General features: G+C 43.1%; 1 protein-coding gene across 1 annotated transcript in view; it reads left to right on the forward strand.

The window, feature by feature from the left end:
- Positions 1–27,385, forward strand: part of mid2 (midline 2) — a 277,586-nt gene that overhangs the window by 17,392 nt on the left and 232,809 nt on the right. The window lies entirely within an intron of this gene.

A 27,385-nucleotide genomic window follows, 5' to 3' on the forward strand; every position in this document is an offset into this window, starting at 1 on the left:
ATGTTTTCCATCAGATAACCCATAGCAACACTGGCAAAAGGGACTGCTATTGATTCCTGGATCCATTGTTGCTAAGGATGGCTAATTAAAATTCAAATTGTTCAAAAGTGTATGCAGGGGATTGCTGAGTGAATGTGTGCATATGCCTTGGTGTTAAATTAAATCAGATTCTGAATTTATTCTTCATGCTATTATGGACTAACTATCCTGTGGAACCTGCAATTCCAACCATAATGGCACAGATGATTCTGGCACATATCTTCATGATGGCCAGTGGCCCTACCAAACACAAGAGTCTAACTCCACCAAAGCAGAATATCAGCCTCATGTTCATCATTAGTACTCAATAATCAGCCCTGTTATTGACAGATTTGAAATAAAGGTGATGTTGGCTATTCAGAATCAATCCCTTTGTAAAATATTAACAGTATCACTATCATATTGATAAGTTCTAAATAACAGAATACTAGCCAAGGATGGGCTCAAGATGTAAAAATATTGAATATGGAAATAAAATTTGAAGTGTTAATTGTCAGTAAGTTCTGAATGCTGCTGACCATTCTTTTGTTTTTGGTGTTACAGTATTTTTGCTCATGCTATGAAATATAATGTGTACTCACTAAGGAGTCAATACTAGTGTTATAATGAGCACATTTGCCTTGGAGTGTTATGGGTTTGTATTACTTCATTCTTGGTTAGATAGGCCATAGGATGTGTAATCTGCATATCTGCCCCCAGAGCCATCTGAAACTGACTAAACAATAACTGTAACAGGCCAACAATGTTAGAGCTGGTCATCCTTTAGACCACCGGTAGTCCAAATAGATACCAATCAAAAGTCTAAGGTATTCAAATTTGGAAGTCTGTTATTATAAAAACAATATAAATTAATGTAGAATTGATACCCTGTCACTAGATATCATAGCACATTTAGTAAATACTATATTCACCATATTAATGATTCCATTAATGACATGCTAAACATAGTCTTTCCTGGACTCGTAATTCTCCTGTTCATCATGCACTTTGGATGGTATCAATCTATGCAGCCCAGTAAGGCCCAAGTTCCACCCTAGCCTCTGCTGAGTTAGCCTTGCTCAGCCAGAACAGTAGTTATTGAAAGTGAAGGGCTGTAAGAATTGCTGAGTTTGTCATAAAGAAAGAAAAGATCAGGCACAGTTCCTACATTTTTCCCTATCCAGTAACTTGTGTTGAAAGGTTGCTTGCATGATGTTAGCTAAGTACAGACACTGGTTCAGTTGTGACATTTTGTTTGTTATCGGATTGTCATGCCTACTCCTCTGAGAATTGTGATGATCACTTGGGTGAGGTAAGGACAACTTTCAGGACCCAGGGGTCTATTTCTCATCTTGAATTATCCCTAGGTGTTTGCTGTTTGTGCCACTTTAGCAATTATAAGTGTAATCCTAAGAGTTCTTTGATGGACACCTCTGATATTTCCTCTGGGGCAGAAGGCAAATAGCTTATGTATTGGATTCACCCACCAGCAGATTTCCTTGTGAATCAAAGAGAAGGAAAACATTGTGGGTGGGAGGTTCAGGGAGGGAGAATGATCCTTGAATTGAGGCAGCCTTGAGTGAAGTTCATCTGATTGCATTACCCATAATCCACATGACTTTGTCCATTTCCAGTTAATTCAAAGTTGACTTGCATTCCTGTAGAGCTGCTTCAGTGAATTAATATAACGTGCCTTAAAAGTAACAAACAGGATTATAGATCAACTGACTGACATAAACATATTCCATGGCATATATTCTACCAGCTGAATAAACTTATTTACAATCAAAGAAATCAAAATCGCTTGTAGCTTGTGCCATAAAGTTCATAATTAGGTATGTTTTATACTGCTAGTACTTTTGACAATCTAACTGGGGGGTGAAAAATGAGAAAAGGTTTTTCAGATCTTTGCCTCAACATTAACCCCAGAGTAGTAAGAAACCACTTCCAGCAGAAACGCAACATGGAAGGAGATAGCATTAGTCAAATAGATACATCTTCCCTGAGAACCAGAAATGGAAAATATATTGTAATCAGTCTCATATCAGTAACTAATATTCTTCAGTGTCTCCCCTCCACCCCCTTCAGATTCAGCTAACACACCTCGCACTTTGATTCCTATTTGTAGAGTTTGCCTTTAATCAAAGGGGTACAATCAGTCGGGTGAAGCATCTTGAGAGACACCTTTGTTTCTATGCAGAAACAAACTAATATCAGGACTGGGAATTTCCCCCGAACTTGTCTGCTGTAACGTTGGCTGAGGTGTGGCAGAAACCTTGGCATAGTTTGGAACGTGATTGAGTTAACAGCCGTTGTTCTTACTTTAATTTTAATAGAATTGTTCAAAACATTGAAAAATCAAAAACACATCAAAAAGCTTGGCATGGCAGAAGATTTATGCATAATATGGTTGTCAAGCTGAACAGTTTTCACACGGAACTGTTCCTGTAGCTCACTGTCCCCAGGACCTCCCTGATTTGCACCAACACCATCTCTTTAAATATCAACACTTGATTTAAAAAACATGAACTCTGGAGATGTTTACAACTCTCAGCACTGCCATCATGCACCCAATGCAAAAAAAAGTATATTGTGCATTCACTGGGAGAAAAACTTTTAAGGATTTCTTCCTTTTCCTTTAGTAAGGTGTAATTTATGTTATATGGTTAAGTAGGAAGTTGTGTCCAAGAAGGTATTGTCATTTGAAATGTCATACCACAGGGAACAAACCACAATCAAGTCCAATTCTTATCTGATTCATGGCTGTATTTACCATGTTTCGTTTGAAGAGGTCAAGAGCATATCACCTCCTTCACTTAAAGCTGCTTAAAATTTAAATCAAACAATCTGGAGTTTAATACTCAAAGTTCCTGCATGCTTACAGACAGCACTGCTTTAGCTAGAGTAGAAGTGGAATTAAATGAATAATTCAATTGTCTCCTAAATAAGCTCAACAATTAAGTTCATTAAGATAGTTGTAAAAGACAATGTCGTGAGGTAAGACTAGAAATTTGGGCTCTTTATGCTTGAACACAGGTGATCAAGAGGATCTCGGATGCATCTTTCGTAGGAAATAGGCTGTATTTGTGAAAAATATAAACTATTTCTTCTGGTGAGTGAATCCAGAGGCATTGGGCAGCCTACTCACCCATGCCTGGTCACCTAGTGGCCTAGTAAAACCTGGCAAGCTTTGATGTTAGGTTTGGTGTAGTTGCTTCCTTGATGGGCACACCTTACCCATTGTATGACCCAAGGTGCAACAACCCCTGCCCAATCCCCCAAATCCCTATTCATGGTATGTGGGCATCACTGGCCATTGCCCATCCCTCATTGCACTGCTTAGAGGGTATTTAAGAATCAACCACATTGCTGTGGGTCTGAAGTCACATGTAGGCCAGGCCAGGAGGACAGCAGATTTCCTTCCCAAAAGGGCATTAGTGAACGAGATGGGTTTTTACAACAATAACCAATAGTTTCATGGTCATCATTAGACTTTTAACTCCAGATTTTTATTGAATTCAAATTCCACCATCTGCTGTGGCGGGATTCAAACCCGGGTCCCCAGAGCATTACCCTGGGTCTCTGGATTACTAGTCCAGTGAAAATACCATTACACCATCCGCTGGTGAAGGGAGGACATCCCACTTCAAGCCAGTTATAGGACCATTGGCCGTTATGGCTGCGAAGTGAGACAGCCATGTGGAAGTAGGCTCGCCTCTGACTATTACAGTGGGGTTAGGGAACCCCACCCCCAGTGTAAAATTTAGCCCCATGTTTTGATGTTCCAAGGTGCCCTGGTCATCCCTATCCTATCTAACTCAAATTGCTGCTTAATCACTGCAAGGCAAGTTGCCAGATATTGTTCAAAGTAAAGTCATAATCTGCCTGCGGTAACACAAGAGTTGCTGACAGTTTGTGCAAAAATGTTCCTAAGGGACCCAAGACCCAATTTTGGACTGGTCATATGCTTCCTAATTTGGCCACGCACTGTCTATGCAACCCAGATTCTAGGACTGAAATGGGCCCAGACAAATTTCTTTTTAAAGGATTTGCCAGCAAGCAGCCTTCTTAGAAAAAAATATTGTGGTGCTACTCACCAAAAGATATCCTGACAGTCTTCTTTATTAGAGGTATTAATGGAAAGACACCCTGTCAAAAAGAAGTTTCTACAGCAACACTGCCTGTTTATCACTGTCAAACACTAATCTCTGGTAACTGATTAAAATGAAATTTTCTGCAGTTACTAAAGGCAATTATGCCACATGTGTCAAAAAGAATGGGACTGGATTTAGGCTAATCTTTCCAAGGAGCCAGAATCACCAAACACTTGCCTCCGGACTGAAAATCAATCTTTGAAAACAGCTGTGCTTCCTTAATGTGAACGAATTTGTTAAGTTCCAGCAATCTCCCCCCCAGGAGGTGACCTGCTGGACAGAAAACCCAAGGCGGAAGAGTAATTACTTTTTTAGCCTTGAGCAAAAATAGGCCACAGCACCTCCGGATATTCAATGATAGATAACATTTTTCATCTGTCTTATTAAAGCAATTGGCCAGTAACTTAAAATAAAAACAATAAGAGAAGCTTTTTGTTCCATTTCATCAGGGCCCTGATTAACAATACAAATGTAATCTCTTATGTTCATCCTCTTGGTCTGTTACAATTCTGTAAATGCATTAATGTTCAAATCAAATCACTTTCAAACATGAAAATAACAAGCAAAATAATCAGTGGGGATCATACAAGAAGACCAAGTACTGTGCAGTTCTGCTTCAATCAATTCATTTCAGTGAATAACTAATTAAGAATAATTTGAGTAAATAGGAATTGAGTCAGACCAACACAGCAGTTAGGAAATTATAAAACAGAATTCTGTCAATTATTGCTGAACATAAACAGGATCCTATGGAGGTAAAATGGGACAATATTGGCTTGCCAGCACAACTTGACCACAAGCTGTTTTCAACAGAAGCCCTCAGGTAGGTCTTAAGAGAGGTGGGGAGGAAGTGATTGGGAAGGAGAGGGGCAATCAGAGGGAGGGAATGAAAGCGAAGAAAACTGAATGAGTTCGGGATAGAGTTGGTGTCATGTGTGATATAATATTGTAAAGGCACCGATCGCTCATAAGGAAATGCACAAACACATTGTGGGTTCATTTATTGAGACTAGGCACATGGAAACATGTATGCAGAAGCATAAAGCTTGAAGACACCAGCAGCAGAGCTGTATATTGTGTGATCTGCTTAAAAGCAAAAGTGAAACTAAAGCTGGATCGCATGACACACTTCCTCCTAGTGATGTCATGCTGCAATCTCTTAAAGGCATATTACAACATTACCCTTTTTAATGATACTTCCCCACTCTTCCAAAGAAGTATAACTATTCACAATACATATTCATGTTTAGTTACCATTACAAAAGTATATAGACCTGATGAATATATGACTCTCTAAAGCGTAGAGGCAATCTGCTAGTATGCCCAGATTTTGTAATGGTAATCTTGTCTGGAGGTTTCTTTAATTGCTCACAGTGAGCTGTGGGATTGTCATTCCTGAATGTTGTTCTTAGTTGAGTTTGGGATCTTGTCTGAGATGCTATAGGACTGTATGGTGGTTGAGGAGCTGGGATTGATCTGATTTGGCTTGGTTACATCTCAACATTGTGCCTTTGTGTGTAATGACTTCATAGGCCCTTTATTCCAAACAAATGCTTGTCATCTCAGCTGGTTATCACATACATTCTGTGGGATCCTGCATGTGAACTTGTTGTCCCAACTCAAAACTTGGCAATTCTGTCCCTACATTTTTATCGTGCCCTTCGGTAATTTTCTCTTGCAGTTTTACAAGTTGTTCTCTATTTCTGAGAGAATAGTATGGGTAAGAGCAGACAAATTAGTAGGCACTGGTCTGCCAAACAGGAGCTCTGCCAATGATGCAATAGTTGCACTCAAAGGCATTACTCTCAAATGTAACATTGCAATGTGTAGATCGTGTTTGGTCTGTCTACATTTGAGAATTAGGGATTTCACCATGTGAATCATTCAGCAAGGCCATCAGATCTAGGGTAATGAGGAGAAGAAGTAGTGTGATCAATATTCCACTTCTCTCGCATGTCCTGAAATAACTTACCAATAAATTGTGGATCATTATCTGTAATGATCTCTAGGTGCACCAAATAAACTGAAAATAGCACTTGGAGTGTGCTTGACATATTGTGCAATTGTCAAATGATGGGATAGTTGGTAAAGTAGTTAACGATGATGATGAAGTCAGTGTCATGGAAATGAAAGATGGCTGATGTGATTTTGGACCAAGGATGTGTAGGAACTTCATGTGGAATCAATGGTTCTTTATGCTATCTCAGCATATGCTCTTGGCATGCCTCTCCCTTCCACAGACAAATTCAATGTCATTGTTCATAGCCGGCCAATAGAATGCCTTTCTTGTAAGTCTTTCCATCCAATCTATGCCCAAGCGTGAGTGAGTGATGGCATCTATGTTTTCCACGAAATTGATGGTGTGAATCATATTTTCCCCACTCTTCATCTTGTTGTCCTCATCATTGTCATGTTTTGGTTTGTCAATCACCTCATGTATATGTTGCGGATGGGATACCGGGTGGTTATTCTTGTTGCTTGATGGTACCCATTTTGTATGGTCTGTTTAGATCAGTGCACTGCTCTTTGTAGCTGCATCAGCCTTTGCTCTAGTGCACTGCTGCCAATGGCCCTTTCTGCCACATGATTTGTTGAATTGTTAGAAAGCTGGGCATTTCCTTGATGCGTACAAAAGGCCACACCTTCCACACGCCTTGCTAGGTTTAGGTGTTCTAGTAAGTGCGTCAACAATTGGGGTTGTACTTAGGACCTGTGAACATCATCAACCTGTCAGGAATGTTTTATATTTACGTCCATCCTTCAGTAGGTTTGTGATGCTATATATTTTGGGCTTGTCTAGCATATCTTTCTGGAATGCTTCCAGGGAGTGGATGCAATTATCAACTCAACAATTCTGTCTGCTAGCTCTGTGTTTGAAAAATCACAGTATGTACCCTTTTCTCTGCATCTGCTGATGAAGTGGTTTATGGATTCTGTAGCTGTTGTCGAAATGACATGAACTCTAGTCGATGAATACAAAGGTTTAACCTGACTGTGAATTAGTCTTCCAATGTAGTTCATATCTTTTGGAGATCCTTTAATTCTTCTGCTATTAATCCTGACATGTTCAGCCTGTGTAGACCTTCATTCCCAATTGCCAGATGAATTTTTATGACTTGCTTATCTGGTTCAGACACTCCTGAATCAAGAAACCATAGCTCTGTTTAAACATTTTGAATGCGGACAGTGGGTCAGCTGCATCCCAATTCAACCTGGGGAATTTTGTGGATATTTTGACAATATCCCTTTGACCTTCCTTCTCCTATAGTACCTGGAAAGAGTGTCTCTGGAGCCACTTTCATGCTCTTTTCCAAAGTTCCACCCATTATAATTGCAACCTTCTCTGGCCCGATTTTTTTTTTGTGTGTGATGGTTTTGTTTTGTTTTTGTTTGACTCTCCCTTGCTTCCTATCAATCCAGCCCACACCCTGGTCGCTCGTCTTTCCCCACTGAGCTAACCCAGTGCTGGTCCTCTCAAATGTGCTGCCCTATTCACCATGAGGGACCCATCAGCTTACCATTTCTTTACTTGAGGACTGTCCCGGCATTGTGTCTTCAAAGCCTTTCTCCGCAGTCAGCACACTGCAATTTCAACGCTTTCCAACGATGCAGTTTGTTGTGGTCTTACCAAAACATCAAGGGTCACCTCATACCATGTAGCATGATCTAAGGCTCTTCTCTGTGTTGCATCCATATTTAATCTTGCTGCCAGGCTGAGCAACACGATGTTAAGAAGGAACCACTGCTGTACACCACATTACATGTGTAATAATAATGTAAAGGCATCAATTGCTCATAAGAAGGTGTGAAAACACATTGTGGCTTCATTTATTGCAAATATGCACGGAGAACATTTAAACAGAGACATAAAGCTTGAAGACACCAGCAACAGAGCTGTGCACTGTGTGCTCTGCTTAAAAGCAAAAGTGAACCTAAAACTGGACACTTCCTCCTAGTGATATCAAAATGCAATCCTTTAAAGTCATATTACAACAGTTGGTGTGATCGAGAGAGAGTAGAAGTGGCTAGGTGGGAGAGAGAGACAGATCAAGAGTAAGGTGAATGGGTCAGTTGCACGCAGGGAAAATGTGAAATGTTGGCAACCAAGTCAGTTGCCTTTTAGCGGCTGCCTGACACCCAGCATGCACTTATTTAAATGAGTCCCAAGGACTAGTATCAGGTGGGCCTCAGGCCCCCGGCCGCCCCATTTTAGCAGGCCGGCCTAAAACAATTTTAAGTCAGTGATTTCTTCTTTTGCTACATAGTATTTATTTTCATTCAGTTTCAGCTATTTGAGGAAATACAATGCTTTGTGGTGCGATTGCATTAAATGGATTGATCTGACCATTACCATCACGGCAGTTTGAGTGACATTGGAGTAGTGATCAGTTTTACATAATTGTATTACCACATCAAGAATGCTCTGTTTCTGGCTTTTTCATTGTAGCTTGTACTGACAGAAATTCAAAAGCATTTTTAATTTTCCATCATTCCACCCAAGGGTAGAGAAAAAGCAAATCTCAGCGCTAACAGTATTCTTTCAAGTAGTTACTGACACATATTAATACCCAGTATTCTCAAAGCTCAAAATTATAATTTTACATCTAATAGAGAAATCATCATTCTCAGTAACTTTGAAGGAGGCAGTCTTGGGGATAAGCTATCACAGTAGATTAGCTAAGTATCCTTTGACATCTATGGCCTGGATTTAAGTCCAGGTGACTTAGGAGCTCTTTAAAAATGGCAGGTGGGTCCTGATTCTAAAATTCCTGACCCCATTCCCTATTGTCACTATAGGGGTCATTGGTCCTATACAGTGTATTATGGGTCTATGGGCATGAAAGTACCATAGCTTGGCATTTGGAGCATGAGGGGCCATAGCAACTGGGTGGAGGGCATAGCATGGCATGGGGGCATGAGGTGGCATGGGAATGTGTGGGGAGCGATGCATGAGAGCTGGAAGGCCTTTGTGTTTGTGACAGCCCGCCTCAGCACATGGCAGTCCATGTAGCTAGCTCTGACCACTTTCCCACCTTGGCTAGCCTAACTCCAGCCCGCATCCATCCCCACACCCCCGACAATGAAGATCCTGCCTTTACAGGCACTTTCTCCAATGGCAGGCTGGCTGCGCTGGGCTGGGAATTATCTCCCTGCCTTGAGGATGAAAGTCCAGGGGCAGAATTTTACGGCCCCGTTTCGGCGGGGATGGGGCCGTAAAATGCAGCGAGACATTATAAACCCCATTGACTTCAGCGGGAAGGTAAAATCCTGCTGCCGTAAAATTCTGCCCCAGGTATGGGTTGATGGTATAGAAACCTCCTCTCTGCACTGTCTTAATTAGAATAAACTTGGACAGTCCCAACCAAATCCCGAATGATCCCTGAACTAGCAGCACAAAACCAGCATTAATCAGCATACACACCCCCATTTAACAAAGTAGCAAGAATTGCTTGTGTCAGGAAAGATACCTTTGTTTGTAGCCATCCAGTCAATATCAATGAGAATCTTGGGCTCCAGCATACAAGGTTGGGGGTGGGTCCAGGACTCATGTTTACTTTACTTTATTAGTATCAGCAACCTTCATATGACAAAAGAATCAGTTGGTCTACATTTTTTATGGGGTGACAATGCTGCTAGTTTCTGGAAGTTGATTTGTTTACACTACCTGAGCCTGCAGTCAAATATATTCCTTCAGTGTAAAAACATTTTAAAGGAGGGATTTTCACCAGCAGTGCCAGCTCATCTTTAATCCAATACTGACAGAGGTCAGGGAGCAATAACCAGCCTGTCATTTTATACATTGAATGATGATACAGGAACAGATCTAATAGCGGGCGAGGAATATGAACAAAACATAGAAAAAAGTACAAAAATGTACAAATATGCATGCATTTATTAAGGACCCTGTAATTCACTCTGAGGCATGGTAGAGGGATGGTCATAAGTTTCCCTCAGGCAAGGCATTGATGGGATGTGGAAGCACTCGAATCAATCCCTGAGCACCTTCTTCTATCTACAGAGACATCATCAGTCAGAGTTACTGCTAACTGCTGACTAGTGATCCCTGCTAGAAAGTCTAATTGTGCGGATGACAGATGAGGAAAGGATAAGGTTTGGTTGTCATGTCTTCCATGGTGCAATTCTGATGCTTGCTGTCTTGGCTGATATGTGAACAGCAGCCACTGCCGGTACCCTATGAACAACACCAGGGGAGGAGGGGAAAACAGGACAAAGAAATTTAACCGAGCAGAAAAAAAAGTGACCTGGCTCTACAATATTTCCAGGCAGTTGTCAAAATGTTTATAGACACTGAGCATTGTCATTGTCATACCCTACCTCAGATTTTAGTTAACAATAGGGTGCAGCAAGCTTTCAAGCATGTATACTGTTTGTATTTTCTTGAAAGTCAAGAATACGGTTTATTTTGTCAAAAGTAATGCTCTCCATATAAATTATATACACTCTCTGCTGTGTGTAAAGCAAAGCGATAGCCAAGGGGATGACATATACATCATTCTCTTCACCTACTGAAACATGTAAGGGCAAAGGTTTATTTTTCTGAATTTTTACAGGCAAGATGCAATTTTTACTGTCACTCAAGATCACTTGGAGCGTGTGCAGCGAATATTCTGTCTGGAATTTCTGCAGGCATTCTCTGCTGGGAGATCAATGCAACTCCCAAAGAAAGATCATAAAAGATTTCAAATGACCAGTGCAATTTAATGGAAATTCTTCTCTCCCATATGTTCATACAGAGTTAGCTAATCGGAGCTTGGATAGTATTAGGTGCCTTGTGTCTGACTTCAGTGCCCTTAAGATAAGAAGGGAGAAATCATGAATCATTTGTGTCCTTGATCACCTTCCAACAACCCATGTAGAAGTGTCAAGCATGGGTGTTGAGTGAAGACAAGATTGGCTGTGACATCTGGTACCTCCCAGCACTCGCTGGAATGGCTCACACAGGGAGGAGCAACTCCTGTGAATTTAGGTAATCTCAATTCCTTATATGAGTTGAAATAATTGTTGAAATTACCTTTGCTAGTGAGACTCTATTTAAAAGAGTCCTATTGACATATCATGGGGTCCTAATTGTAAGGTTCTGGGTGTAATTTGAACTTTACCTGCTAGGCAGGTTAATTTAAAATTTAAAAGTTTTCTTTCAGTCAACCAGGTAACTCCTCCAATGGTTCATGATGTTTCACTAAGTCTTTATAGCCCAGGATAATTGCCGGTCCAATCACTAGTCTGTGCTGAAGAGGTTGACCTCAGTGGAATGCCAGCAAGAGTATCTCAACTGAGCTCAGTGCTCCTGAATAGAGAAGGAAAGATCAATGTGATTTCTGCTCCTGATTGCATTCAGCCACACTTCTGGGAGTTCACCAGGTCTGCGGATTATTGAAGATATGATGATGTTTGACTATGAATAGTTTGTTAATACTCACATGTGAAACACAGTCACTGGGGTGAGACACTGCCAGTGCCTGTGGAACTATGATGTAGCACAGGCGTCAGGAGGATAGAGGAGAAAATTGAGGTCAAAAGCCTAAATAAATCAGCCATAATCTTTCAGCCAGGTTCAAATTGATGGTATATAACATTGCCTATCATAATCTTTTTGCATAGATTTAAGAATCCCAGTGCAAATTTGGACTTTTCCAAAAGATAATTCATAATTAAATTAGACTATTTTCCAGCATGTCCTTTTCCTTCCGCAGTCCTGTCTTATAGATCACTTGTGCATCCCTAATGTTACAAGATTTTAGACCAGATCAGATTATTATGTTGTATTCACTAAAACAGGAAAAATATTTGCAAATGCTTCTACTCAGTCTTGAAGGCATCAGCAGAGTTACCCACTGACATGCAGACCGAGAAAGAACTATACACTGACAGAGCTACACACTGAGGGGAAGACAGAGAGAGAGAGAGAGAAAAAGAACTGCACCCAGACAGAGAGAGTGAGAAAGAGTGATACGTACTGACAGGAGAGAGATACACGGTGGCAGGGTAGGAGAAATACAGGTGACAAAAAGAGAGAGAAATACAGAGAGAGAGAGAAAGATAGACATCATCAGAGAGATGCATGCTGACAGAAAGAGAGCGACACTGACAGAGACACAGAAAGGGAGAGAAACATGCTGAGACACAGATATACACCAACAGAGAGAGTACAGACTGACAGAGAAAAGGAGAGATTAAATGACTGAGAAAGACAGAGATACACACTGACACAGAGGGCTGAATTTTCCCCCTGTCAGGGGGGAAATTGATGGGCGGGCGCGCTTCCGATCGGCACCCCCGATCGGAGGCGTGACGCCATTTTATGTGAGCGGGCCAATTAAGGCCCATTCAGCGTGATGTCCGCGTGGAAGCACTGTGCGCTCCCTATATGGGCGGGGGGAATCCCAAAATCGAGAGTGTGCTCTTTTGCGCATACGCACAAAAAAGCACACTCATCTCCTTGAGGCTAAATGCAGCCTCAGGAAGATCGCCTCTACTGTAAAATTTATTAAAAATAGAAAAATAAAATTTCCCTTACATGTCCCCTCATGTGACAATGTTACATGAGTTGGGACGTGTCCATAATTTTTACAAAATCTTTATTAAAATTTTTTAAAGCCTACATGAAACCTCATCCCACCCATGGATGAGGTTTCATGTTTTTTCTAGTTCCCGCTGAGGTTCCTGGCCTGCCCACCAACCTTAAGGTTGGACAGGCAGGTCCTTTAATTACTTAATTGACCCTGTCAATGGCCACAATTGGCCATTGCTACTTCGGCGGGTGTGCAGCTGATTTTGCTGTGCCCCCACCTTCCTGAAAATTTAAATCAGGCGCGGTGACATCGGGAGTACCCTCTAATGTCATTGCGTGTCATTTTATGCGTCGGCGAGGGGGCCCCAACCCGACTCGCCAAGTCGTAAAATTCTGCCCAGAGAGAGAGAGATATACTCAACGACAGAGAGAGATACACAGTGAGGGAGAGGGAATGATATAGACTGACAGAGAGTTAGTCAGTTAGAGAAAAAGGGAGAGTGGGAGATACATTAACAGAGAAAGACACACACACACATTGACAGAGAGAGTGAGAGATTCACTGACAGGGAAAGAAAAGGATTAGATGCACACTGACAGGTAGTGGGAGAGAGCGACATACATTGACAGAGGAAGAGAAAAAGAGACAGATCGGCAGAGAGAGAGAGAGAGAGCAATGTACAGCAACAGAGTGAGAGACACACTGAGAGAGCTACACACTGACCGAGACAGAGAGAGAGGTACACTCTTACAGAGAGAGAGAGAGATATATACTCTGACAGAGAGTGAGGTACACACTGACAGAGAGAGGGAGAGAAAGGTACATACTGACAGAGACAGAGAGAGAGAAAGGGCTACACACTGACAGAGACAAAGAGAAAGACACACTGACAGAGATAGAGAGAGGTACACTCAGAGAGAGAGGGGTACACACTGACAGAGACAGAGAGAGAAGGAGAGGTAATTTCTGACAGATACAGAGAGAGAGAGAGAGAGGTACACACTGAAAAAGAGAGATGCACACTTACTGACTCAGAGCGGGGGAACTAGTCACCAATAGAGATTAAACATTGATGTGCCTTTATGCAGTAAATCTTCAGGAGGTTAAAAATTATCAAAACATACTCGTTGATTTACGTTATTGTACATTTTACTCTCATCTCATCCTTTGCTTCGCTGTAGTTTTTAAATAAATTCCTGGACTTACATATTACTTTTCCATTAGAACTGCTACAAAAAGTTAAGCCTAATAATTAAGTGTGCATTTGCCTTTCTAAGCAAGCAAACAGCCAATTCATTTTTTGTGTTCCCTGTGGCTGTCAATCCAATACATCCTGGCACAGGACCAGGAAAGTCTTATCATTGGATTTTGAATTAACAGTTACGTTGTTTATTGTAATCAGCATTAGAGATCACAAAAAGGAAAAATTGAAGAGACACTGTTCTATCTGCCTGTTTCAGAGTCATTTAATAGCACATTTATGGATTGGTTGTTCCCAATTTTTTTTATTCATTTATGGGATGTGGGTGTCACTGGCTAGGCCAGCATTTATTGCCCATCCCTTAATTGCCCTTGAGAAAGTGGTGCTGAGCTGCCTTCTTGAACCGCTGTAGTCCATTTGGTGTAGGTACACCCACAGTGCTGTTAGGAAGGGAGTTCCAGGATTTTGACACGGTGACAGTGAAGGAACAGTGATATATTTCCAAGTCAGGATGGTGTGTGACTTGGAGGGGAACTTCCAGGTGCTGGTGCTCCCACGTGTCTGCTGCCCTGGTATTTCTAGATGGTAGTGGTCGTGGATTTGGAAGGTGCTGCCAAAGGGGCCTTGGTGAATTTCTGCAGTGCACCTTGTAGGTGGTACTCACTGCTGCTACTGTACATCGTTGTTGGAGGGAGTGAATGTTTGTGGATGGGGTGCCAATCAAGCGGGCTGCTTTGTCCTGCGTGGTGTCAAGCTTCTTGAGTGTTGTTGGAGCTGCATTCATCCAGGCAAGTGGAGAGTATTCCATCAGACTCTTCACTTGTGCCTTATAGATGATGGATAGGCTTTGGGGGGTCAGGAGGTGAGTTACCCGTCGCAGGATTCCTAGCCTTTGACTTGCTCTTATAGCCATAGTATTTATATGGTTAGCCCAGTTCAGTTCCTGGTCAATGGTCATCCCCAGGATGTTGATAGTGGGGCTTTCAGTAATGGTAATGCCATTGAATGTCAAGGAGTGATGGTTAGATTCTCACTTGCTGGAGGTGATCATTGCCTGGCACTTGTGTGGCATGAATGTTAATTGCCATTTGTCAGCCCAAGCCTGGATATTGTCCAGGTCTTGCTGAGTTTGGACATGGATTGCTTCAGTACCTGAGGAGTCATGCATGGTGCTTAACATTCTGCAACCATCAGCGAACATCCCCACTTCTGATCTTACGATGGAAGGAAGGTCATTGATGTAGCAGCTGAAGATGGTTGGGCCTAGGACACTACCCTGAGGAACTCCTGCAGTAATGTCCTGGAACTGAAATGATTGACCTCCAACAACTGCTTTTGTGCTAGGTATGACTCCAACCAGCAGAGAGTTTTCCCCTGATTCTCATTGACTCCAGTTTTGCTAGGACTCTTTGATGCCACATTCAGTCAATTGCTGCCTTGATGTTAAGGGCAGACACTCCCACCTCACTTCGGGAGTTCAGCTCTTTTATCCATGTTTGAACCAAGACTGTATTGAGGTCAGGAGCTGATTTCAGAGTCGATTTCACAGAGCTCCCCAAAAAATATTGTGATTGACTTTCTTCAACCAATATCTCTGATATCTGTGCATTGTCAGAACAGTGTTGGGAGAGTTTCAAAGCCTTAATTCAGTATGGTAGTACTAACTATCCATTAGTGGTCCTCATCAACATAAATCTCTATTCTTGTTATGCAGCAATGATTGTGAGAATATTCCCAGAATTCTGGTGAGAGGTGGAAGGAGAGGGAATGGCGACAAGAAGGCCTTTAATTTAAAACTTCCTCCATCTTCATGATGATATATGTGTGGATCCTGTGAAGGATAGGAATTTAAAATGAATCACAGACTCACTGATTTGTACCGGTTGTTTTCTAGCTATGGCCCATTCAGCAACTTTTAACTGACTTCTCAAACTGGTGGTCAGCAAGATGCTCGAAAAGCTATCAATTAGTCTGTCTCCAGTGCTTTGAAGGTGAAGAAAGTCAGTTGGGTAATGTCTTAGTGAAAAATTGGGAGTATATCTAGAAGAGTGAGTCTATTTCCTCATAACTAGGATATCTAGAAGAGCTATGAGTCTATCTCTTCATAACTACTTCACAAAAGAGAAGTGATGCATTTGAATTTAATTTACCTCACTGAGATATGCAAATTTCCCTTTTGTGAAAACAACACTGCTTTGAAAAATCGTTGATAAATGAGTAATTGATGGTTTTTTCACAGCAAATTATTGGGAGAGAATTTAAAAAAAAATAAATGGAATGCAAGCTTTTCTGTAACCACAGGAATATAAATAGTGATTAAAACTGGCATTCTGTAAAAGAGCATGCTGGATGGGGAGGAGGGTAGGAGGATATTTACTGAAGCAAAATACAACGGATGCTGAATGGGAAAAAGCAGTTAAAGCTGGGAAATAAGAATACTGGTCCAAACTGGTCTTGTATATCTTGAAGTGGAATGCCAGTTCAGACCAGTACTCTTATTTCCCAGTTTTTACTGTTTTTTCCTATAGGGTAGGAATCTGAAATAAAAACAAAAAATGCTGGAGATACTCAGCAGGTCAGGCAGTATCTGTGAAGAGAAACAGAGTTAATGTTTCCTTTCATCAGAATAGAAGAACGATAGAAATGTAAGAGTTTTTAAGCCAGTGAAATGGGGGAGGGGGCAGGAAGAACCAGGGGAAGGTCTGTGGTGTGGTGGAGGGCAAGAGAGATTAACTAACAAAAGATTTCATGATGTTAAAGCTTGCCTGTTTAAGAGTGGTTTCTTCTGTGGAATCTACATGCAAGTTTTGGCAAATCAATCTTGCAACTGAGTGATAGGTAAAAATGTAATCATTTCAAAGAAAGCTCACTGCAAGGCCATTTCCTACCCTGATTTCAGCAAGAAATAATGTAGTATCCTCACATTCAGAAACCAGATGACAGATGCAACCATCTTGGTAAACACTTTTTTTTTACACTTCAGAAGCGAGTCTCTTCATGTAAATTCTATAATTTGCTGGCAGCGAGTGTGGGGTGCAATTAATTATTACATCAATAATACAACTGGTAAGTAATTAGTGTCAGGTCTAGAAGACATCCAAAGTGTGTTCCCCGCCACCCCCCCCACCCCCCTACTCAGCAGGATTGAACAATCTTCACTGGGTTGGCACATTGTCTAGTATGTGCTGATTTCTCTCCAGCAATACCTCCTCTACTTTTTCAAAGAGCCGGATATGAAAGGTAGAAAGATAACTCTGAAATTGTGATGGTGATTTTCATATTTATGTGTGCATATCATTTGCTGGTTGCTTATATTTCAATCTATATTTCTGATGTGGCTCAGACACTGGGATTCCTGAATATATTTTAAATTGAGTTCATAATAGGGAATTCTGATTATCTTATCAGGATATTGATTTTGTTCCTGTATAGACCATTTGTTTGGGTAAACAACTTGAGCTGCAAATATAGAAAAAAATTGTACCATGACCTACGTAGGATGATCTATAATCTTTGTGCTTGTCTTTCACATTCACACTTTTTTTCTCCATCCCAAAACCTCCCCCACTCCATGGATATTGAGAATGGTTTTAGGCATGATTCAATACATTAATAATCATTGCATTTTCCTCTGATTCATAGGACTACTCTAATGAAGGAAACTCCTGTGGCTTTACAGTCAACATGTATTCTTTAATTACATATATCCAATTGTTATGTTCTACTGCAGGGTCGCTTTGCTCGCGAACTGGTTGCACACTTATCCGTCAGCGGGTGAGTCGATAACAATACTCTGCAGATGCAGTGACCAATGTGAAATGAAGTGCATGCTACTTATTTACACAGACAACAGAGCATGAACATGGTGTGTGCTTCTCCAGCCAGACCCTACTCTGGAATAACATTGTAGCCCACATTACACGCTATTGGGTCGTAAAGTCAAGAGGTCAATCTGCCTACATTCTCTTAAAGGTGCATTGCACCTCAGATTATAACAACAACCCTTCTGGCTTCAAAATCATTCTAACTGATTTACTAATACTAGTTGTATTTGCAAGCGAAGAATGGGGATGGCTGGAAATGGGGATGGAAATAAATCAGACCATCATGTGATACATGTAATAATTCTTAGTGGTACTTCTCAAAGAGTTAACAAACCACTTTACCAAGATAACAAAGTTCATTAATCCAACTGTTGCATCCAATATCTATGTGAAACAGCACTAACATTTGGGAAAATGCTAATTTACCCAGTGGAGCTTGAATTTCTGGACCAACATCTGCTGTCTTGTAAAAGGAATCTGATGTGTTTACAGATCCCTCTCACTGAACAATGGCCAATCTGTCTAAACCTCACAAACAAACTCACACAGAAGTTTTCTTTTTACTGGATGCATGTGATGTCTTTTGACAGTTAACTTTCATGTTTTGTATTTTATGTTGAAATCATGCTGGAAGCTAAAAGAATAGTTTGTTGTGATAATGATCTGCATTTTAGTCCAGAGGCTGAAATTCCTTGTGGGAGGCGCTGTTTTGAGATTCCCAGAAGAATGAATGTCCCAAATATTCCATCATTTTTAACTTATTTAAATTATTTTCTGTCAGTTCTCTACTCACAGGCAGCCTGATTGACAGGCTGGAGGCCTGTAAGAGGGGAAGCCTGTAGCACAAGGCTGCAGTCAAGGGGAGCGGATAGGTCCATTAAGGCTCCAGCTCCGGGCATCTGAATTGTATGTGGTCCTGATCTTGAGAAGAAAGTCCTGATTGTGGGAGGGTGGGGCGATGATGCTTGTTAGGGTTCAATCACAGGCAGTGGGGCAGAGCAGACTGATCACGGGGTGGTCAGAGTGCAGTATTTACTCAGTTGCTTGTTGGTCCTAGAGAAAACAATGTTTCTCTTCCTGCTCTATAAACTGTAAAGGCTCCTAACTAATGGATTCAGCCCTTCTCACTTCCTTTCACCTGCCAGGTTTCCCTAGGCCTGGACACTCCAGCCAACATGAGTAAAAATGAAATGACTGTTAAAATGAAGACGGACAACCTCATTATAACATTTTAAAGACCAACCCACCTCCCTTTAGCAGATTGTTCACCTGTGCCTTGTGCCATTTCCATTGAAACTGGAAGTGGGCATGTTTCAGGTGAGTTGTTTCATTTTTGTTGAATTTTAACCTCTGACACAACCCTAACTGATCCGTTTTTGGGAGTTAAGTTTCAGCCCAATGCATCTCTATTCCCATTCAGTTGTGAGATCTTGATAAAAGCCTTTGTTTGCACACTTCTAAGGGGCATTTGCAAAACGTGGCTAATAAACCTTTGTTCAACCTGATTTCAAAAGAAATTAGTACTTTCTATGTGAAAACATTAACTGTTGTAAACTTTAATGGATTGGTGTTTAGACAGGCTGATCAACAAGTCATTTAACTTGCATTAGTTTCCTAATTATGAGTGCCAGTTCTGCTTGGTTAGTAGCATTCTTATTCTGAGTTAAGTTTAAGTCCAATTGCAGACATGAGCACATAATCCAGGCTGATGCTTTAATACATTAGTGATGAATGTTGGAAGGTCTCTATGAGACTCTAAACCAAAGCTCCATCTAGCTGCTTAAGTGGACATTAAAAGATTCATAGTACTATTCAAAGAAGAGCAAGGAGTACCCATTGTGTCCTGGTCAATCTTTTTGTTAACCAATGTAACTAAATGTACATTGGGCATCCGCTTACTGTGGTTTATGGGATTTGTCTGAAGATAGTGCATGTGTTTGACAATTCATTGGCTGGGAAGCTCATTAGGATGTGATAAAGTGCTCTGCAAGTTCTTTTTGTTGTGAAAGAAATAAACGGCGCCTTGGCAGAAACCAAGCACTCCATTTTATATTTGGCTTGCCTTGGGCCATGGTATTACCATTCACCTTTCTTTTCCTTTCTTGTACATTCATCCCCATACCCTCATCCCCAATACAAACTAAGTGCGCATTATTCTCTATCTAAATAGCAGGCTGTTAACATAGCTCAAATGTTAGTGCCAAATATTCCATTACAAAACATGTCAGCATCAGGAACCAATATCCTTTAAGGGCTGGTTTGTCTCACCCAAGTGTCTACTTGGACCATCTTAGGACGAATTGCCGGGATCTTCCCGCCTCACCATAGCGGGAGCTGCTGCGGGGATGCAGCAACCCTGCCAAAAGTCCATTGACTTTCAATGGGACCAGATGATCCCGGTGTCAGGTGGGGCCAGGAAATCCCGCCCCTTGAAAAAGCACACATGGAAAAGATATAATTATGTAGTATATTTATTACGCCCTTAGGTCATACAGATATAGAGGAATATGAGCAAACTCTCGTTAAAAGTAGAACACCCAAATCACTTACAGGAGTGACTGATGTCACTGAACCCAAGAAAGGATCTAGAGCTGACCCAAATTTGTAACTCTATTTCCTTTAATTCATTTTATATGGACCACATCAAGAGTGGATATTATAATAATCATATTCAAAGAGAATTGTAATAACATGGAAGAATGTCAAAACTGCCTTAATCTTTTCTCCATTTTGATTACTTGGCAGCAAAATTCCACAGCACGCACAGCTTCAATTGCATAACACCTGCATTTTCAGAGTAACAGATAACATTTCAGATCCAAAATGACATTTGCGCCATGCACACGTGCTTCTGATACATGCTCTGCTAGACAGCATTTTGGGTAGGTTCTCAGCACGAACACTGGGAACGTGCATTAGAAGTATGCAGAGTAGGCAGATCACAACATCAGTCAGAGTGCACTGCTGATTTGACAGTAGCGCTGCCATTTGCAAATTCTTTGCTCCATCTAATGCTCCCTCAGTAGCAGGGAGGACAACCCCACCTGTGCTATTTAAAGGGATCATCAACTACTTTCAGGTTAGTTGTTGACTGATGTTGCTGAATTAGTGGAAATGTTTGAAGGTTTGTACTGCTACTTAAAAGCTGGTGATGTCTACAGGGAGTGTTGAAGCATGTGCTGAAGTCCTTGGTTCTCACTCAGACCACTTGCTGTCAGTCATGAGTAATATAGTTGCCATCCCCTCTGTGCTCTATGGGCTGTTCCCAGGGACACACACCGAGACAAACGTCAACTGCAGCTGGAGGATCATCAACTCAGTGAAAGGCGATCTTTGGTCTGCCCGAAACTTGTTGGTCTTCCAGTGCAAAGAGTTGTCCCCAACCAAGTGTTGCAGACTGGCACATTCCAAAGTCCAGGACTACGTGCTGAGGGACGCACTAAAGCTTGGGGCAGCCACCGCAAAAGTGCAATGGGGAAAGGTCGCTGTCTAAGACCTTTCTGCCATAGTGCACCGAGGGGCTGGGAAATGTGTAGACCCCTCAGGCTTTATGGCTCACAGTGAATGTATGCATTGAATACTAATTGTATTATAATTGTATTGAAGCACCTTAGAGTGCAGCATGATGTATGTTGATAACTCCAATACCATTGCACTGTCTGTAATGACCATATTGAAATGATTGTAATATTCATTGATTGTTTTGAAGCATCTCGTGATCCATGTGTAAAAGTTGAATCTGATTGCACTTTTTGTGATGGCGATTTAGGAATGTTTTGTAATGTTCTTCCAGATATTTTATGAATAAAGTATATTTTTCAACAAAAAAAAATTGTAGTTACCATCCCCCTTGGCCTGCAGCATGACAGTGAGATTGAGCAGAGATAAAAGAGTGATGGACAAGCCGCTTAAAGAGGGAGGAGGGGAAGAGCTCTCAGCAATTGGCCCTGCATTTCCAGCAGATCTCAGTCTCAGAGAGGAACAGTGTGTGCAATACCTTCTTTTCTTTATAGTGATGCTTACTGAAATCTGAAACCTATTGCAAGCAGAACTGCAGCCTGACAGCATGGTGAGGACAGCATGTCCAGTGGCTGTTCCTGTGACATGGTTATGAATATTTTTGCTTCAGCTTCTTTCCAGTTGGAGCAGGTGACATTTCCAAAATCTCACAGTTCAATGTCCACTGTTGTATAAAGGAGGTCTCTGAGGCTTTGTATACAGAGTGAGCTGAATACATCATTCTCTCCTGCCAGAAAGAAGTAAACAGAATAAACATATAATCTCACCAGGGATGGAATCATCCCAGATTTAGACTAAGTATGGTAACAGGTGGGAAAAATAACATTTTACCTGCTAGCAACATTGGCGGCTTCTCATGCCGTATCTTCCAAATTAACGATGCATTTTTGGGAAACATGCCATTTTAATGCCAGGCATGATCTCATTCGCCCACCACGCCATCACCTCATCACGTCATCATGTCGGGCGCTACATTTAAAGTGCAGCAACACACACACCTCTCAGTGTTCCCAGCCCAGGACTGCTGCATAGAAGACAGGAAGGCAAAAAGACTGCAGCCCCCCCTGTTTAGTGACATGTCCCTCGAGCGCCTTTTGGACATCCTGGAGGCCCACCGTGATGTCCTCGAACACCGCTCTGGCCACATGATAGGCAGCAGCATCATCAATCCAGCATGGGAGGTGGTGGCAGTGGGGATCGGCGCCAATGCCCTGTAAAAGAGGACAGCCACCCAGTGCCGCAGCAGGATGAATGATCTCCTTTATTCTGCCAGGGTAAGTCACTCTTCTCATCACTCTCAACTCTCAACTCACAAACCCATCACACATCTACAAGGATCTCACCCCTCAAGGAACAACTAACCACTAACTCTCGCAAGCACCCTCACATCTCCATTGGTCTCATATCCTCTCAAGCTCACATCCTCATCCTGTCCATGGCTCCGCTCACCACACAAACATTCTATGCAGTACCATGTGTTCTGCTCACACTCTCTCCATCTGTTTTCATGCAGGAAAAGCTGGCTCACAACAGCAAGGACAGATCACAGACCAGAGGTGGAGTGGCCCTCACTCACTTTGAGGAGTGTGACACCACACTGACTGGTGAGGACATGGACCGTGGTGACAGTGAGGTTGGCAGCAAAAACCTCGTGAGGATCCTGCACCACATAATCCCTCTCTCAACGCAACTGTGAGTGCTCTCTCTCTCCTGCTTTTGACCCTGGTGCCATGCACTAATTATCTCTACTTTGGTTCACAGGGAGCTCTGCCAAGCGACCGACACCTTCAGCCAGCCAGTCCCTCAGCTCCACCCAGGACCTCTCCTCCAGCCAAGAGGGCACCTCCTCCATTGAAGAGCGGAAATAAGCAGCCTGGAAGATCCTTCGCAGTGCTTACCCACACGCACCAGCACAGAGACACCACCTCGGTGGGACCTAGATTTAGAGCAGGCTCAGGTTCACAATCTGGTGGTCACCGCAGCAGGTGGATGCAGGTGCAGCTGGACTTCCCGGCACTCGGAGGACCGCTGGGGAAGAGGCATCTGTGAGGTCCGAGTCAGATGACAAACCTCGGAATTTGGCCTTCCAACTCATCCTGGAGAGTCAGCAGAAGGTGGGGGAACATCACAGAGCTGTTGGAAGCCCCCAGCAGAGTAGCTCATGAATTGGAGAAGAATATCTTCCTCCTGTCTGATGAAGTGGTGCCCACGTGGAGTACGGAGGTCTCCATGAGAAGGATGGCAGATGCCATGGAGACCCTGGTGTTGCAGAACACGGAAACATGTACAGAGTTGCACTCCTTTACAGGAACCATGGGTGAGTTCCTGCAGTGGCAACGCAAGAGGGAAATGGGGCACCTCAACATCCCTCCAGGTGCTCCTTCTCCTCAAGGAGTTAGGCCAGGGCCCCCGGACACCTGAAGGGAGGGGGGCCAGCAGTTGGACACCCCAGGTCATCCAGTCAGGAATCTGAGGCTGCGCCCTCTCTCCAAGTCCACTTTGCCTGTGAACCCCTCAACCTTGTCCTCTGTCACCACAGAGGAAGCATCTAGCCAATAAGTGATTCTGAGGGGAGAAGTGTGTGTGGCAGGGCCTTTCGGAGCCTCATGCAAGCACTCTCTCCAGCATGTGGACCCTTCCCGTATCACACTCACCTCAATGTCCTGAGCATTTTCAGTGCTGCCTGCTGGGGTTCGCTTTCAGCTGTCCATTTGAGTCAACCTGCATCTCCCCCCACCCACTGGTCACACTCCCATGTGCAGCACTTGATCTCGCCAACCACGACTCTCATTTCACTTTTGATTTTGACAGCATGGTGGCAGTACAGCTTTTCATTTGCTCCCTCAGTCACCCATTTCCTTTCTCCATCATTGTTGCCTCCCCCCACCCCAACCTGGCATCACTTTCCTCCTCCCTTCCATAACCTAGCAGCCACAATCCTTGCCCTTCGGGGATGTCCAGGTGGAGGTAAACGTTCCCTTCCTTCCCAAAAAATTCCACCTACATCCACATTAACCTCCCCAACCACTTCCTTCCCACCCCCAGGGTCCATGTCTGCCTCTGAATCCCCACCAACCACCCTCACTATCCCTTCTACCAAGACCATCAAACCCTCAACCTCCCACTCCACTGCCTCACTCTGCCCTCGGTCATTCTCAGAATTCCCTCATATCATGCCCACCCTCAGTTTGCTCCCAGGAGGCCATCATGGACTCATCAGAGCCCTCCCTTGTATGCTCACCCGGACAGCCCCGCAAACTCCAGCCACCTTTCCCCTCTTGGAACCCATTCCCCCTTCCTTGGAGTCCCTTCCTCCCCAGAACTCCTTCCCCACCCCGGACTCCACCTCCCCTTAGTCCTTTCCCCCCTCCTGACTTCTTTCTCCAGCCTTAAACCTTCCCCCTTCTTCCACCTGTACTTCTTCCTCCACTCTTCCTCCCTCCCCTCTCCCCACTCCTTCCTCCCCCTGGACTCCCTCCCCTCTCTGCATTCCTTCCTTCGCCTGGGCTCCTTCACCCCTCCGAACTCCTCCCCTTACACCTTCACCCCCCTTATACCTACCTTCCCAGTTGCTGTCTTCACCCTCATTTCCCCTCCTCATCCCCGCCCCCCCCCCCCAACCTACCCCATCCGATACCTTTGTTTCCCCCCTCCCAATCTCACCTCTTCCCCAGGCACCTCTTACTCTCCCAGTCGATCCTAGACCTCCCTCTCCCATCCCCCAGTACATCTTCCTCTCCCAAACACAGCTGGACCTTCCTCTCCACCCCCTCATCCATCATCCGTTGTGAGCAAACTCTCAACACTGACTTTACAACTCCCATGAACTGCTTCACAGGGGAGCCATGCCCATGAGAACCCACCCGGCATGCCATGGATGTTCCTCTAGTGTGCCATTGCTATCCGGCTCCAGCATCTTCTACTCCTCGGATGTCCACAATGTGAGCAAGGCTTTGGCAGTTATTCCCAACTTCTGCATGTCACAAAAAAAACAAAAAAACTGCGGATGCTGGAAATCCAAAACAAAACCAAAAACAGAATTACCTGGAAAAACCTAGCAGGTCTGGCAGCATCGGCGGAGAAGAAAAGAGTTGACGTTTCGAGTCCTCATGACCCTTCGACAGAACATTCTGTATTACAATGAGGTTCCAGATGTCTGTTGGTGGGAAACACGGACTTCCATCAGTGGGCTGAGCGGATGATCACAAACTCATTTCACAACATGGTTAAATAGATTTCTGGCCTTTTCGCCATATTGTCCGCTCACGCCACTGAACATGCCTGACGCCAGGGGCACAGAAAATTCCACCCCAGGACTGCAGGCTTCCCCATGATGCAGGATGTTGTTGACTGTACATACATCAGTTTTTGGGTGTCACATGTAAGCTCAGAGACACACTGCAACTAGAAGGGACAGAGCCTCTATCTCCAGCTGGTGTACAATCATGCAGATCAATGCTCAGTATCCTGGTAGTGGTCATGACACCTTCATTCTGAGCCAGTTTGTAGTAGCATCTGCATTTGCAGCACAATGACAAACCAAAGATTGGCTATGGAACTAAAAGGGCTTTCTGCCCAACAGCCTCTGGTTAACCATTGTGACTCAATTTTCTTTCATATTCATTCATGGGATGTGGGCATTGCTCTTTAGGTGGATGGTGCAATAGGCTTCCTCAAGATGAAGGCACAGCGCTTGCTATATAGTGATAGTATATAACTGCTGCCAAGATACTGGGCATTGAACTGGCCATCTGGCTTATGAGTCTGGTGCACAACCCAGGAGGGCAGCATGCATGAAGTGGGAGCCATGTTACCGCACAAAATGTCATTGAGAAAACCATTGGGGTGCTCAAGCAACCACTGCCTGAGGACTGCTCTGGAGGAACTCTACAGTATTCATGGGTATCTATGTGGCCTGCTGTATCCTGCACAAGCTCGTCAGCATGAAGGCACAGCGCTTGCTATATAGTGATATAGTGAGCAGCAGAGGAGGAGGAGGAAGGGAGAAGATGGAAGGAAGGAGGAAACCAACACAGTTCCTTTTTGGCCAGGAAAGTAGAGTTGTGACCGCAATCAGATCAACCATGATTTATCAAATGGCAGAGCAGGCTCAAGGGGACAAGTGACCTACTCAAACTTATAATTTGCATGATTATTGTGTGTCGCCTCTAGCAACCATAAGTGAACCACGTTATGAGTTTGCCTGATTATCTTAAATTGGTTGTTAACGTAACTATTAGTGCAGTCAGGATCATTCAGCAATGCTGCCTAACTGAGGAGTCACTTCTCACAGTACACATTTTGTTTTTGGTTTTGCATGCATGGGCTGGTTGAGTACCGTCTGTAATCTGCATATTATAAATAAACAGAAGAACATGCCATTTGATTCGATCACCAATCACTGGGACATATGGCCTACATACCTGGCATCGTATAGATACTGAAATTCATAAATGTCATTGCTCAATTGAGTAGTGGGCAGAATGTCTTTTTGGGCTGACAGCAGCATTCTGTTAGTGGCAAATATCACTCACGTAGCCATAGTGTAGTAGTAGCATGAAATGGACAGTGATGGTAGAGGCTCCAACTTTATTTCCATCATATGATTAACCAGGAATCTCTCCCATTCTGATTTGCATGTTGATAATCAACCTGTTTGGCCATGTTAAGTTGCCACCTTTCTTGGCCGTCATTTAAAGCTAGCTTGTACCTTATAAAGAGGAGGTGCATTCTGGCTGGAGCCAGTGCTGGAAATGGCTGTGAAAACTGTCCATGCAGAAAGAACCCTGAATATTGATGTAACAGGACAGAGAGATTGCTCTAGGGTTCTCCAATGCAGCATTGCAAGCCTTGGTGCAGGAGGAGGGAAGCCCTCTATCCACAGTAGGACAGGAATCCCTTCAGACAGACATTATGATGGGCAGGAGAGCAGATAGCCATTGAGTCAATGTGGCTCCGAGGACTGGATGTATCACTACAAACTGTTCAAAATCTTGAATATTGCTGAAAAGAGAGACATGTTGCTGAAGCTTTTCATCTTGCACTCATCAGGACTAATGCAAGAATGCCAAATTTCAAACAGTCACAACAATTTATACTGCGGGAGAAAAGGGTGCTGATTGGTTGGCAAGTCGA

This window comes from Carcharodon carcharias, chromosome 9, assembly GCF_017639515.1.
Source record: "Carcharodon carcharias isolate sCarCar2 chromosome 9, sCarCar2.pri, whole genome shotgun sequence".
NCBI lineage: Eukaryota > Metazoa > Chordata > Chondrichthyes > Lamniformes > Lamnidae > Carcharodon > Carcharodon carcharias.